This window comes from Perognathus longimembris, chromosome 28 (genome assembly GCF_023159225.1).
Source record: "Perognathus longimembris pacificus isolate PPM17 chromosome 28, ASM2315922v1, whole genome shotgun sequence".
NCBI classification, from domain to species: Eukaryota; Metazoa; Chordata; class Mammalia; order Rodentia; family Heteromyidae; genus Perognathus; species Perognathus longimembris.
Genome location: NC_063188.1, coordinates 71,900,735 through 71,913,749, shown reverse-complemented (window position 1 = coordinate 71,913,749; position 13,015 = coordinate 71,900,735).

Here is a 13,015-nt window from a genome sequence, read left to right as displayed (position 1 = left end):
TGGCCACGCCCAAGAAAGTTCGCCTAGGGCTTTAAATGTAATGTCGATATTAGAACATATGTCGACAGTAGTCTTATATGAACATACATACCTAGCTTTTGAGCTATTGTATTCCCCTGAGAGGTCAATTTTTGACCTTTATATGTTGAGTAATTGTTGGGTTTTACTTACATACTGTTGGGTCGCTGCCCCAATCCTGTGGGGAATACTATTTGACAAGCAGTTTTTGGTTTCACAGGCTTGGCCTCTACTGTCTCTCCGTCTCCCTTTGTTAACAGTAATATATCAGGGAGATCATGCCCCTTTGTTTTCTGTGTTCTAGGCTTGTCTCGCTCAACATTATTTGTTCGAGTTCTGACCATTTCCGTGCGAATAACAATATTTCACCATTCCTAATCGCTATGTAGTATTCCATTGTTTATAAGTACCATATTTTTTGGATCCATTCGTCTGTGGAGGGGCATCTGGGTTGTTTCCATATTTTGGCTATTGTGAATTGTGCGCGATATACTTGGAAGTACAAATCTCTTTTTGATATCTTGGGGTTTGCTGTTTAGGATAGATGCCTAGTAGTGGTATGGCTGGGTCATAGGGTAGGTCTATATGGAGCTTTTTGAGAAACCTCCATACTGTTCTCCAAAGTGGTTGTACTAATTTACACTCCCACCAACAATGGAGAAGAGTTCCTCTTTCCCCGCAACCCCTCCAGCATTTGTTGTTTCCTGAGTTCAGAGTATAGGCCATTCTAACCGGGGTGAGGTGGTATCTCAGGGTTGTTTTTATTTGCATTTCCTTTACTAGCAGGGATGTTGAGCATTTCCTCATGTGTTTCTTTGCCATTTTTATATCTTCTCTTGTGAAGTCTCCCTTTAGCGCCTTTGCCCATTTCCTAATAGGCTTATTGGGCTTGGAGGGGCTTAGTTTTTTAAGTTCTCTGTAGATGACCGATATCAGGCCTTTGTCTGTTGCTGTGCTGGTAAATATCCTTTCCCATATCGTTGGCTGTCTTTCTATTTTAGTGGCTATGTCATTAGCTGTGCAGAAACTTTTTAATTTGTAGTAGTCCCATTTGTCGAGTATTTCCCCTATTTGTTGTGCCCCTGGGACTCTATTCAGGATGTTCCTTCCTGTGCCTATAAGTTCTAGCGTCTTTCCTACTCTCCTTCAGTAGTTTCAAGGATTCAGGTCTGATATTGAGGTCCTTGATCCATTTTGAGTTGATCTTGGTGCATGGTGATAGGCTTGGGTCTACTTTGAGTTTTCTGCATATGGCTGCCCAGTTCTCCCAGCACCAGTAGTTGAAGAGGCTATGTTTATTCCATTGTATGTCTTTAGCTCCTTTGTCGAATATCAGTTGGCTGTAAGAGTGCGGTTTTATTTCTGGGTCTTCAATTCTAATCCATTGTTCTTCCGATCTGTTTTTATACAAATACCATGCTGTTTTTGTTATGATGGCCTTGTAGTAGAGCTTGAAGTCAGGTATTGTGATACCTCCTGCACTGCTTTTTTTTTTGCCTAGAATTGCTTTGGCTATTCTAGGTCTTTTGCTGTTCCATATGAATTTATGGATTGGTTTCTCTATTTCAGTGAAGAATGTGGCTGGGATTTTGATAGGGATTGCATTGAATTTGTATAACCATTTGGACAATATGGCCATTTTCACTATATTGATTCTGCCTACCCATGAGCATGGGAGGTCTTTCCATCTCTTTGTGTCTTCTTTGATTTCCCTTATGAGATTTTTATAGTTTTCATTAAATAGGTCCGTCAAATCCTTGGTTAAGTTGATCCCTAGGTACTTTATTCTTTTTTTGGCTACTGTAAATGGAATTGTTTCCATAATTTCCTTTTCTGTTTGCATATTGCTGGTGTACAGAAAAGCTGCTGACTTTTGTGGATTGATTTTTTATCCTGCTACTTTGCCAAAATGGTTTATTAGGTGTAGGAGTTTGGGTACTGAGTTTTTTGGGTCCTTCAGATATAAGATCATGTCGTCTGCAAATAGGGATAACTTGATTTTTTCCTTGCCGATGTGGATCCCTTTGATGTCCTCCTCTTGCCTTATTGCTATGGCTAGGGATTCCAGCACTATGTTGAAAAGAAGTGGGAGAGTGGGCATCATTGTCTTGTTCCTGAGTTTAGGGGGAATGATTTAAGTTTCTCTCCATTTAATATGATATTAGCAGTTGGTCTGTTGTATATGGCTTTTATTGTTTTCAGGAATGTTCCATCTATTCCTGTTCTCTCCAAAGCTTTTAATAGGTATGGATGTTGTATTTTGTCAAAGGCTTTTGGGGCATCGACTGAGATAACAATGTAATTCTTAATTTTAGATCTGTTTATGTGGTGAATTACGTTGATTGATTTACGGATATTGAACCATCCTTGTGACTGTAGGATGAAGCCTACTTGGTCATGATGTATGATTTTCTTGATCAGTTTCTGGATCCTGTTAGCTAATATTTTATTGAGGAGCTTTGCGTCTGTGTTCATTAGTGATATTGGTCTGTAGTTCTCTTTTTTTGTTGGGTCTTTGCCTGGTTTGGAAATGAGTATGATAGTGGCTTCATAGAATGAGTTTGGGATTTCTCCCTCTGTTTCTATTTCGCCGAAGAGTTTGAGGAGTATTGGTATTAGCTCCTCACTAAAGGTTTTGTAGAATTCGTTGGTGAATCCATCTGGGCCTGGGCTTCTCTTTGTTGGGAGGTTCTTGATTACCTCCTGTATCTCACTGTAAGTTATTGGTTTATTTAGTTGATTTATTTCTTCTTGATTCAGATTGGGCAGTTTGTACTTCCCTAAGAATTGATCCATTTCTGTAAAATTATTGTTTTTTGCTGAGTAGAGGTTTTGGAAATAGCTCCTTATGATTGTTTGAATATCCTGTGTTCTTGTTGTGATTTTTCCGGTGGAGTCCTTGATTTTACGTACATGAGTCTCTTCTCTTCTTTTTTTTGTAAGTCTTGCAAGGGGTCTGTCAATTTTGTTTATTTTCTCAAAGAACCAGCTTTTAGGGGCTGGGGATATAGCCTAGTGGCAAGAGTGCCTGCCTCGGATACCCAAGGCCCTAGGTTCGATTCCCCAGCACCACATATACAGAAAACGGCCAGAAGCGGCGCTGTGGCTCAAGTGGCAGAGTGCTAGCCTTGAGCGGGAAGAAGCCAGGGACAGTGCTCAGGCCCTGAGTCCAAGGCCCAGGACTGGCCAAAAAAAAAAAAAGAACCAGCTTTTAGTCTTATTTATTTGTTGAATGGTCTTCCTTTTTTCAATCAGATTTATCTCTTCTTTAATCTTTGTGATCTCTCCCCTCCTAGTCGTTTTAGATTCTGTCATTTCTTGTTTCTCCAGTTGTTTTAGTTTCATCTTGAGGTTATTCACCTGCTCTGCTTCCATTCTTTTTTTTTTTTTTTTTTTTTTTTTTTTTTTTTTTTTGGCCAGTCCTGGGCCTTGGACTCAGGGCCTGAGCACTGTCCCTGGCTTCTTCCCGCTCAAGGCTAGCACTCTGCCACTTGAGCCACAGCGCCGCTTCTGGCCGTTTTCTGTATATGTGGTGCTGGGGAATCGAACCTAGGGCCTCGTGTATCCGAGGCAGGCACTCTTGCCACTAGGCTATATCCCCAGCCCCTGCTTCCATTCTTTTAATGTGAGTGCTGAGGGCAATGATCTTGCCCCTCAGTACTGCCTTAGCTGTGTCCTATAGGTTTCTTTGTGATGTGTTTTCTTTGTCATTGTGGCTTATGAATTCGTTGATTTCATCTTTAATTTGGTCTGTGGCCCAAGTGTTGGATAGCAGTGTGGGGTTTAGCTTCCAAGAGTGTGTATAGCCTCTGTGGTATCCTTTGTTGTTGAGGGTTACCTTTAATCCACTGTGATCAGATATAATACATGGGATGACGTCGATACTTTTGTATTTGCTGAGGTTCTTTGTGTGGGCTATGACGTGGTCTATTTTGGAATATGATCCATGGGCTGCTGAAAAGAAGGTGTATTGGGTCTCTGTAGGGTGAAAAGTTCTATATAGGTCTGTCAGATCCATTTGGGAAATGGTGTTACTTAGAACCTCAGCTCCCTTGCTAATCCTCTGGGTGTTGGATCTGTCTCTTGGAGAGAGATGGGTATTAAAGTCACCCACTATGAGTGTGTTTGCGTCTATCTTGTTCTGTAATTCTGTGAGAATTTGCTTGACATATGTAGGGCCTCTTTTGTTTGGTGAGTATACATTTATCACCGTGATGTCTTGATTCTGGATTTTTCCTTGTATTAATATGTAGTGTCCTTCTTTGTCTTTTTGAGTTGATTTTAATGAAAAGTCCAGCTTGTCTGAGATCAGAATGGCTACACCTGCCGTTTTGGTAGGTGCATTTACTTGGTAGATCTTGCTCCATCCTTTCATTCAAAGCCTGTTTTTGTCCCTTGCTGTAAGGTGGGTCTCTTGTAGACAGCAGATGTCAACTTTTTGTTTGCAAATCCATTCTGCCAGTCTGCTCCTCTCTATCAGAGAGTTTAAACCATTTATATTTAAAGAGATCAAGGATAAGGGTGTTTTTTCTCCTTCCATTTTCTTGTTGGGCTGTTTTTTCCTCTTTTTTTTTTCTTGTCTTTAGTGAGCTGTTCTTTCTGTTGGACTTTGGCTATTGTAGTTTCTTTCTGATTCTGTCTGTGTATCTTGTGCGATCTCTGTTTGGTGGGGCTCCCCTCTTAGAATTTGCTGTAGGGCTGGTTTTTTATTCACATACTCCTTTAGCTCCTCTTTGGTGTGGAAAGATCTGGTTTTCCCTTCGAATGTGAACTCCAATTTCGCCAGATATTTGATCCGAGGTTGCATATTGTTAGCCTGAAGTACTTGGATGGTGTTCTTCCACTCACTTCGTGCTTGGTAAGCTTGTGTGGATAAGTCAGCTGTTATTCGAATCCTCTTCCCATTGTTGAAAGTTTCTTTCTTCGCTTTGCCTGAATTCAGAATTTGCTCTTTAATCTTGAGGTCTGACGTCTTGAAAATTATGTGCCTTGCGGTGGATTTTCTGGGGTCTGGCCTGCCAGGTGTCCTATAGGCTTTGGTTACCTGGATGGGGTCCCCTGTGAGATTGGGGAAGTTTTCTGCAATAACTTTATTGAGAACATGTTTAAGCCCTCTGCTCTGGTAGTCGGCTCCTTCTTCTATTCCAATTATGCGCAGATTATATCTCTTGTCGTTGTCCATTAGTTCCTGGATTAGTCTGCCCTGAAGCTTTACCATTTCTTGGAGTGTGGTCATTTTCTGGTTGTTGTTGGCTGCTTCATCGTCCAAGCGAGAGATTCTGGATTCTATATGGTCCACTCTTTGTGTTATGGTTTCAATTGCAGAGTTCATGGATGTCAGAAAACTATTTATGGTTGTCAGATCAGCTCTGATCGTGGAAATTTCTTCCTTTAAAGAGTTGTATTTTAGGGGCTGGGGATATGGCCTAGTGGCAAGAGTGCTTGCCTTGTATACATGAGGCCCTGGGTTCAATTCCCCAGCACCACATATACAGAAAACGGCCAGAAGTAGCACTGTGGCTCAAGTGGCAGAGTGCTAGCCTTGAGCAAAAAGAAGCCAGAGACAGTGCTCAGGCACTGAGTCGAAGGCCCAGGACTGGAAAAAAACAAAACTAAAAATCACATTTGCTTTTATAATCTCCATCTCCTCTTCAGTGGTGCTGCTTTTTGGAGCTGGTGAGTTGGCTTGCTCTTTGATGAACTGTGTTATGTTTCTTTGTGCTTTGCGCATCTGGAGATCTGTGGATAGCTTCTCAGGTTTGGTTTGTAGCTCTGCCCTCCCTTCTGTGTAGGCGTGTCTACAGGAGCAGGTGCTGCCGCTGTGGCCCCGCCCACCAGCGCGGGGTACGCCTACCAGAGTGGGCGCTGTCGCCGGGGGCCCTGCCCTCCTGTGTGCTGTGCGCCCGCTACAACAGGTGCTGGCGCTGTGGCCCCGTCCACTTTAGCGCGGTACACTTCCCAGAGCAAGCCCCGGGTTGTTGGGTTGTGTTTGCGCCCTCCCGCGAGTCCGTTGGGGGGGGCGGTATGTGTGGGGCCCAGTGGGATCGACTGTCCGGGAGTGGGTTAGCACCCTCAGACCATGCCTCCGCTGCGAGGGGGGGACGTGATCAGGCCCAGGTGTCCCTGCTGTGCTGGTATTGCCCACCAGCGCCTGTGATTTTAGTTGTAAGAGTCCCCGAGGTTCCAGGTGCCTCGGGTGGGGCTTTCCCTGCCGGCTGTCCCGGCCCCTGTTGGGAAGGGGGCGGGACCGGTTCTGCCAGTTCAGGAACCTGTGTGGCCTTGGGGCTGCTCTGCCCTTCCCCTACTAAACTGACTTCCCAGCTCCTGATGGGAGCTCCCCGCCTGATTTGGGGGTTCTTTGTTCCCTCGGGGTGGGGAGGGAGAGGGAGGGAGATCTAGGTTCTTTGTAGGGCTTGAGTCTCTGATAGCTGGTCTCCCGTTGGGTGAGAGGGTAATGGGGGACTCACTGATCCTGGATTGTGTGTGTGTCCCACGCAGCCGTTGGTCCTTCAGGGGTTGGCGAAGTGTTGTGGTGGCTTCCCTGGTTCCCTCCTTCTGCTGCGCTGGGTTCCCCAACCGCTATCTGTCCGAACCCGGTGTGGACCCGAACTTCTTGTCGCTGCCATTGTGTGTCTTGGTCCGCACCCTCCCTAGTGACTGTGGGGTCTCCCACTGTCTGAATTCTGCACTCTTGGCAGCCTGTCTGCCGATCACCGGGTTCCCCTTTCCCAGCCTGGCCCTGTTTGGGCCAGGGTTGGCTGGTGGGGGGAGGGTGCCCCGGAGATTCTCCGGCTCTGTATAGGTTTTTGGCTCTTCTTTTTTGCTCCTTTTTGTTTTCCTGCGTTTCTCCACTGCTTCTGGCTGCTGGTTTTTGGCAGTTTATTTTTTAACTACCAATTGGTTTATTATTTTTTGTGCTGTTCCTACAGCTTGAACTCAGGCTCTGGATGCTGGTCCTGAGCTTTTTGCTCAAGGCTGGCACTCTACCAGTTGAGCCACAGCTCTACTTGTGTATTTTTTTTTGTTGTTCCCTAATTGGAAATGAGAATCGCAAAGCCTTTTTGCCCCGGCTGGCTTCAAACCACAATCCTCAGACCTCTGTCTCCAGAGTAGCTAGGATGTGATTCACTAGTACCCAACTTTTTTTTTGCCAGTCTTGGGGCTTGAACTCAGGGTCTGAGCACTGTCCCTGAGATTCTTTGGCTTGAGGCTAGCACTTTACCACCTGAGACACAGTGCCACTTCTGGTTTTTTCTGTTTATGTGGTGCTAAGGAATTGACCCCATGACTTCATGCATGCTAGGCAAGCACTCTACCACTAAGCCACTTTCCCAGCCCCAGTACCCAACTTTTGAACTACCTATTCTATCCTATTGGTGTATATGTCCATGCTGTAATCACTAGCAGAGAGTCCTGATTCCTGATTTTAAGTTTTGAAAGAGGGAAATGTAGGTCAAATTTTTAATTTTTTGTCAATACTCTGGGCTCCTTACATTTATTTTATTTTATTTTTTGGCAGTCTTGGAACTTGAACTCTGGGTCTGGGAGCTGTCCTTGAACTTCTTTGGATCAAGGCTAGTGCTCAACTTGAGCTACATCACCACTTCTGGGGGTTTTCTCAATAATTTATTGGAGATAAGAGTCTCATGGAGGGCTGGGAATATGGTTTAGTGGTAGAGTGCTTGCCTACCATGCACAAAGCCTGGGGTTTGATTCCTCAGCACCACAGAAAAAGCCAGAAGTGGGCGCTGTGGCTCAAGTGGTAGAGTGCTAGCCTTGAGCTAAAAGAATCCAGGGACAGAGCTCAGGCCCTGAGTACAAGCCCCAGGAATGGAAAAAAAAGAGTCTCATGGACTTCACTGCCCAGGCTGGCTTCGAACTGCCATCCTCAGATCTCAGCCTCCTGAGTAGGATTTCAGGCACAAGCGACCAGCACCTAGCTTCCTTACATTTATATTTGACACTTGTTTTTTAATAAATTACATTGTATATATTTATTTATGTTATATGATGTATACTTTTATAGACAGATAGTTATGGATGAGGTATACATATAGAAAATATAGATATAGATACATACATAGTAGATGGGAACTACAGTGGAAAAGTTCATGTATCTATCATCACACATAGTTACCCACTTCCCCACAAGTGCAGTTATAATCTACTTATTTAGCAGAACTCCTAATACAAAACACTTCAGTTAACTATGGTCCTCCTGTTACAGATTAGCCATTTTGATTTGCTCTTCCTATAAATTAGTTACTTTGTAGCTTTGTTTGTTTTAAACAGGGCCTGAGGTGCTGTCCCTGAGCTCAGTACTTGCACTCTACCACTTGAGCCAGAGCTCCACTTCTGGATTTGGGGTAGTTAATTGGAGATAACAGTTCCAGGAATTTTCCTTCCTGGGCTGACTTCGAACCTCAACCCTCAGATCTCAGCTTCGTAAGTAAATAGGATTCCAGGCGTGAGCCACCTGTCCAGCTTATTTTGTAACTTTTTGTCTATGTCTTAGCTTTAGTGTCCTTTCCCCATTCCTAATCCTGGTAACCACTGTTTGTTGTTTTTTGATCCCCTTGTATTTGACCTTAAAAAAATTCTTTAAGGGCTAAGAATGTGGCTTAGTAGTAGAGTGTTTGCATAGCATGCATGAAGCCCTGGGTTCAATTCCACAGCACCACATAAACAGAAAAAGCCAGAAGTGGCACTGTGAATCAAGTGGTAGAGTGCTAGCCTTAAGCAAAAGAAGCTCAGGGACAGTACTCAGGCCCTGAGTTCAAGCCCCAGGACTGGCAAAATAAATTCTTTATATACATGTGATAATGCAATGTTTTATCTGTATCTGGCTTGGACTTAAGATAATGTCCTCTATGTTCTAGCAAATGGCAGAATCTCCTCCTTTTCTGCCAGTCCTGGGGCTTGAACTCAGGACCTAAGCACTGTCCCTGAGCTTCTTTTGCTGAAGGCCAGCACTGTACCACTTGAGTTACAGGACTACTTGTGGCTTTTTCTGTGTATGTGCTATTGAGGAATCAAACCCAGAGCTTCATGCATGCTAGGCAAGCACTCTACCACTAAGCCACATTCCCAGGCCTCCTCCATTTTTAAGATCAAATAATAGTTCATGAATATATACATATATAGATATAGATATAGATAGATGTATATGCCAGTTTCTTAATCCCTTGGTCCATGATACCTGGGTTGTGTCTATATTTTGATTGTTTTGAGTAATGCTACATTGAACAAGGGATTGCAGATACTTTTGTGAAATAGTGATTTCATATCTTTGTGTATGTATACCTAGAAAAAGACTTGTTGAGTCATGTGGTAGTTCTAGTTCTCTCTCCCCCCATCTCCTACTGGGGCTTGAACTCAGTGCCTTATGCTCTTGCTTGTTTGAGGGAAAAATAAAACTTGAATAAACTTTTTGCTTGTTAGTTGGAGATAAGAGTCTCAGAAATTTATATAGGAACTAGTGGTTCACGCCTGTAATCCTAGCTACTCAGGAGGCTGAGGTCTTAGGATTGTGGTTCTAAGCCAACCCAGGCAGGGTAAGTCCATGGGACTTATCTCTAATTAACCACTAACAAAGCTAGAAGTGGAGCTATGGCTCAAGTAGTGGAGAGCTAGCCTTGAGGGAAAAAAAGCTCAGGGGGAGCTCTAGGCCCTGAGTTCAAGCCTAGAAATGTCTCTCTCTCTCTCTCTCTCTCTCTCTCTCTCTCTCTCTCTCTCTCACACACACACACACACACACACACACACACACAGTCTCACAAATTTTTCTGCCCAGGCTGGTTTTGAATTGTACTACTCAGATCTCAGCATCCTGAGTAGCTAGGAGTACAAGTATGAGCCACCAGAACCTTGCTGTATTTTTTAATGCCTTTGGGAGCCTAAATAATGGTTTCCCTGATGGCTTCACCAGTTTTCACCCCCACCAACAGTATATAAAGGTTCCTTTTTCTCCATATTTCTGCTAATTTTTTTCCTTGCATTTTTTTTTTGCTGGTTCAATGATTTGAGATCTAGTTCTAGGCACTGTCCCTGAGTAAAAAATTACTCCATGTTAGGGCTTTACCACTTGAGCCACAGCTCCACTTACAGATCTCTGTAGTTAATTGGAGATTATAGTCTCATGTACTTTTCTGCCCAGCTTGGCTTTGACCTGTAGTCCTTAGATCTCAGCTTCCTTAGTAGCTAGAATTGCAAGTGTGAGCCACCAGCACTTGGCTTTTCTTGTTTTCTTGATAATAGCAATCAACATTCTTTTGGCCATATTTCTTAAGTGATTTTGTTGCTTTTTGGTATTGGAATTTGTTTTCTTGAGACAGGACCTTACTTGTAGGCCAAGCTATCTTTGAACATTCAACACTCCTACCTCAGTCTCTGCCAAGCAATTTCAAGCATGTGTCACTACACACAGCTTTATTTATACATAATAGGGTGTGTGTGTGTGTGTGTGTGTGTGTGTGTGTGTGTGTGTGTGTGTGTCCTGGGGCTTAATCTCAGGACCTAAGAGCTGTCCCCAAGGTTTTTTTTGCTATTTCTGGCTTTTTGGTGGCTAATTGGAGATTATTTGGAGTCTCATGGATTTTATTGCTCAGGTGGGCTTTGAACCATGATCCTCAGATCTCAACCTCTTCAGTAGCCAGGGATTAAAGGTATGAGTCCTGGGTGCCAGTTTCATAATGGTTTTGATTTACATTTCCCTGATGATTAGTGATATTGAGCATCTTCTCATATTGAGCATCTTTCTGGCTGTTTTTATATAAGTGTTGTAGAAATGTTTATTCAGTTCCTTTGCCCTTTTTAAAATTCGGATATAAGTTTGTTGCCTGAGTTTTTATGGATCTCGGATAACATCTTATCTGATAAGATAGATGGTTTGAAAATATTTTTCCTAATCTTCAGTTTGCCTTCTCATTTTTGTTTATTATTTTCTTTGTGGTACAGGGGCTTTTAGTGTAATAAGGTCTCATGTATTCATTTTTGCCCTTGCTGCCTCAGTTTTAGTGTGGTTTTCAACAAATTATTCACTAGGCCAATGTCAGGGAGCTTCTCCTCTGCTTGCTCTGGTTTAATGGTTTCAAATCTTACACTGAGGTCTTTTTTATCTATTTTGAGTTGGTTTTTGTTATAAGGTTCAATTTCATTGTGCCTTTTTGGTACCATTGGCTGCATTTTCTGAAGCTAGTTGCTGTTGGCTCATACCTATAATCCTAGCTATTCAGGAGGCTGAGATCTGAGGATCATGGTTCAAAGTCAGCCAGGGCATGAAAGTCCATGACAATCTTTTTTTCCAAATGACTATGAAAAAGCAGAAGTGGAGCTATGGCTCAAGTGGTAGAGCATTAGTCGTCGTCTTCTTCTTCTTCTTCTTCTTCTTCTTCTTCTTCTTCTTCTTCTTCTTCTTCTTTTGGTTATGGGGCTTGAACTCAGGGCCCAGGCACTGTCCCTTAGCCTTTTTGTGCTCAAGGCTAGCACTCTACCACTTGAGCCACAGCAGCATTTCCAATTTTTGAGTGGTTAATTGGAGTCTCATGGGGACTTTTCTACCCAGACCAGCTTCAAACTGCAATCCTCAGGTGTCAGCCTCCTGAATATCTAGGATTACAGGTATGAGCCACTGGTGCCCAACTTAGAGCAGTAGTTTTGATCACAAAGCTCAGGGACAACATCCAGTCCCTGAGTTCAAGCCCCAGGACTGTCACACACATGTACACACACACACACACATACACACACACTACTTAATTACCTCCAGCCCTGACTTTTGCTATTAACTTTTGAGGTAAGTTTCCCATGCCTGGGCACTATCCACCTTCCTTGGGTTTCTGGGAAGAAAAAACAAAGGTGTCCTGTCACGTCCGGTTCTTCCTAGAGAAGGGATTTCACAAACATTTTTCTGCTCAAGCTTGCCTCAATCCATGATCCCAACTATTCCCAAATAGTGAGGATTATGCACATGAGCTGCCAGCACCTCGTTAGTAAAACTTTGCTTAATTAAATTATAAAAATCCCAAATCCAGCCCCATAGAAAAAAATTCATGAGACTCTTATCTCCAAGTAACCACCTTGTCCGAAGTGGAGGAGTGGCTTAAGTGGAAGAGTGTCAGCCTTGAGTGAAAAAGCCAAGCGAGAGCACATGGCCCTGAGTTCAAGCCCCAGTACAAGCATGCAAGCGCGCGCGCACACACACACACACACACACACACACACACACAACTAAACAAGGGAAAGGAATTAGTCTTATTTTATTTAAATAAAAACATACAAAATAGGGTTGGGGATATGGCCTAGTGGCAAGAGTGCCTGCCTTGTATACATGAAGCCCTGGGTTCAATTCCCCAGCACCACATATATAGAAAACGGCCAGAAGTGGTGCTGTGGCTCAAGTGGCAGAGTGCTAGCCTTGAGCAAAAAGAAGCCAGGGACAGTGCTCAGGCCCTGAGTCCAAGGCCCAGCACTGGCCAAAAAAAAAAAGAAAGAAAGAAAGAAAGAAAGAAAGAAAGAAAGAAAGAAAGAAAGAAAGAAAGAAAGAAAAACATACAAAATAAAGGTACCATAAACAGACATATGAATGTTTGGGAAAGAATATTGGCAATACACATAGAAAAAAGTGTTTCCATAATTTATGAATGATTGCCATGACCCAACAATAAAGAGATAAAATGCAATAGAGAAAGAACTGATGTAAATTAAAAGAAACTACTAGAGAAATTAAACAATAGAGCTGAGGATGTAGCTCAGTTGTAGAGCACTTGCCCTAGCAAGTACGAGGCCCTGGGTTCCATCTAAGCATCATAAAAAAAAGAGAGAGAAAAAAGAAAAGGAATAAAATGATGCTCAATCTTATAATATATCAACAAAAATATGAATTTCAGGTGGGAAGTGGAAGTTTACCTCAAGTGGTAGAGTGCTAGTCTTGTGCAAAATAACTAAGGGACAAGTATGCAGGTCCTGAGTTCAAGCCTTAGTACTAGCACACAAAAAA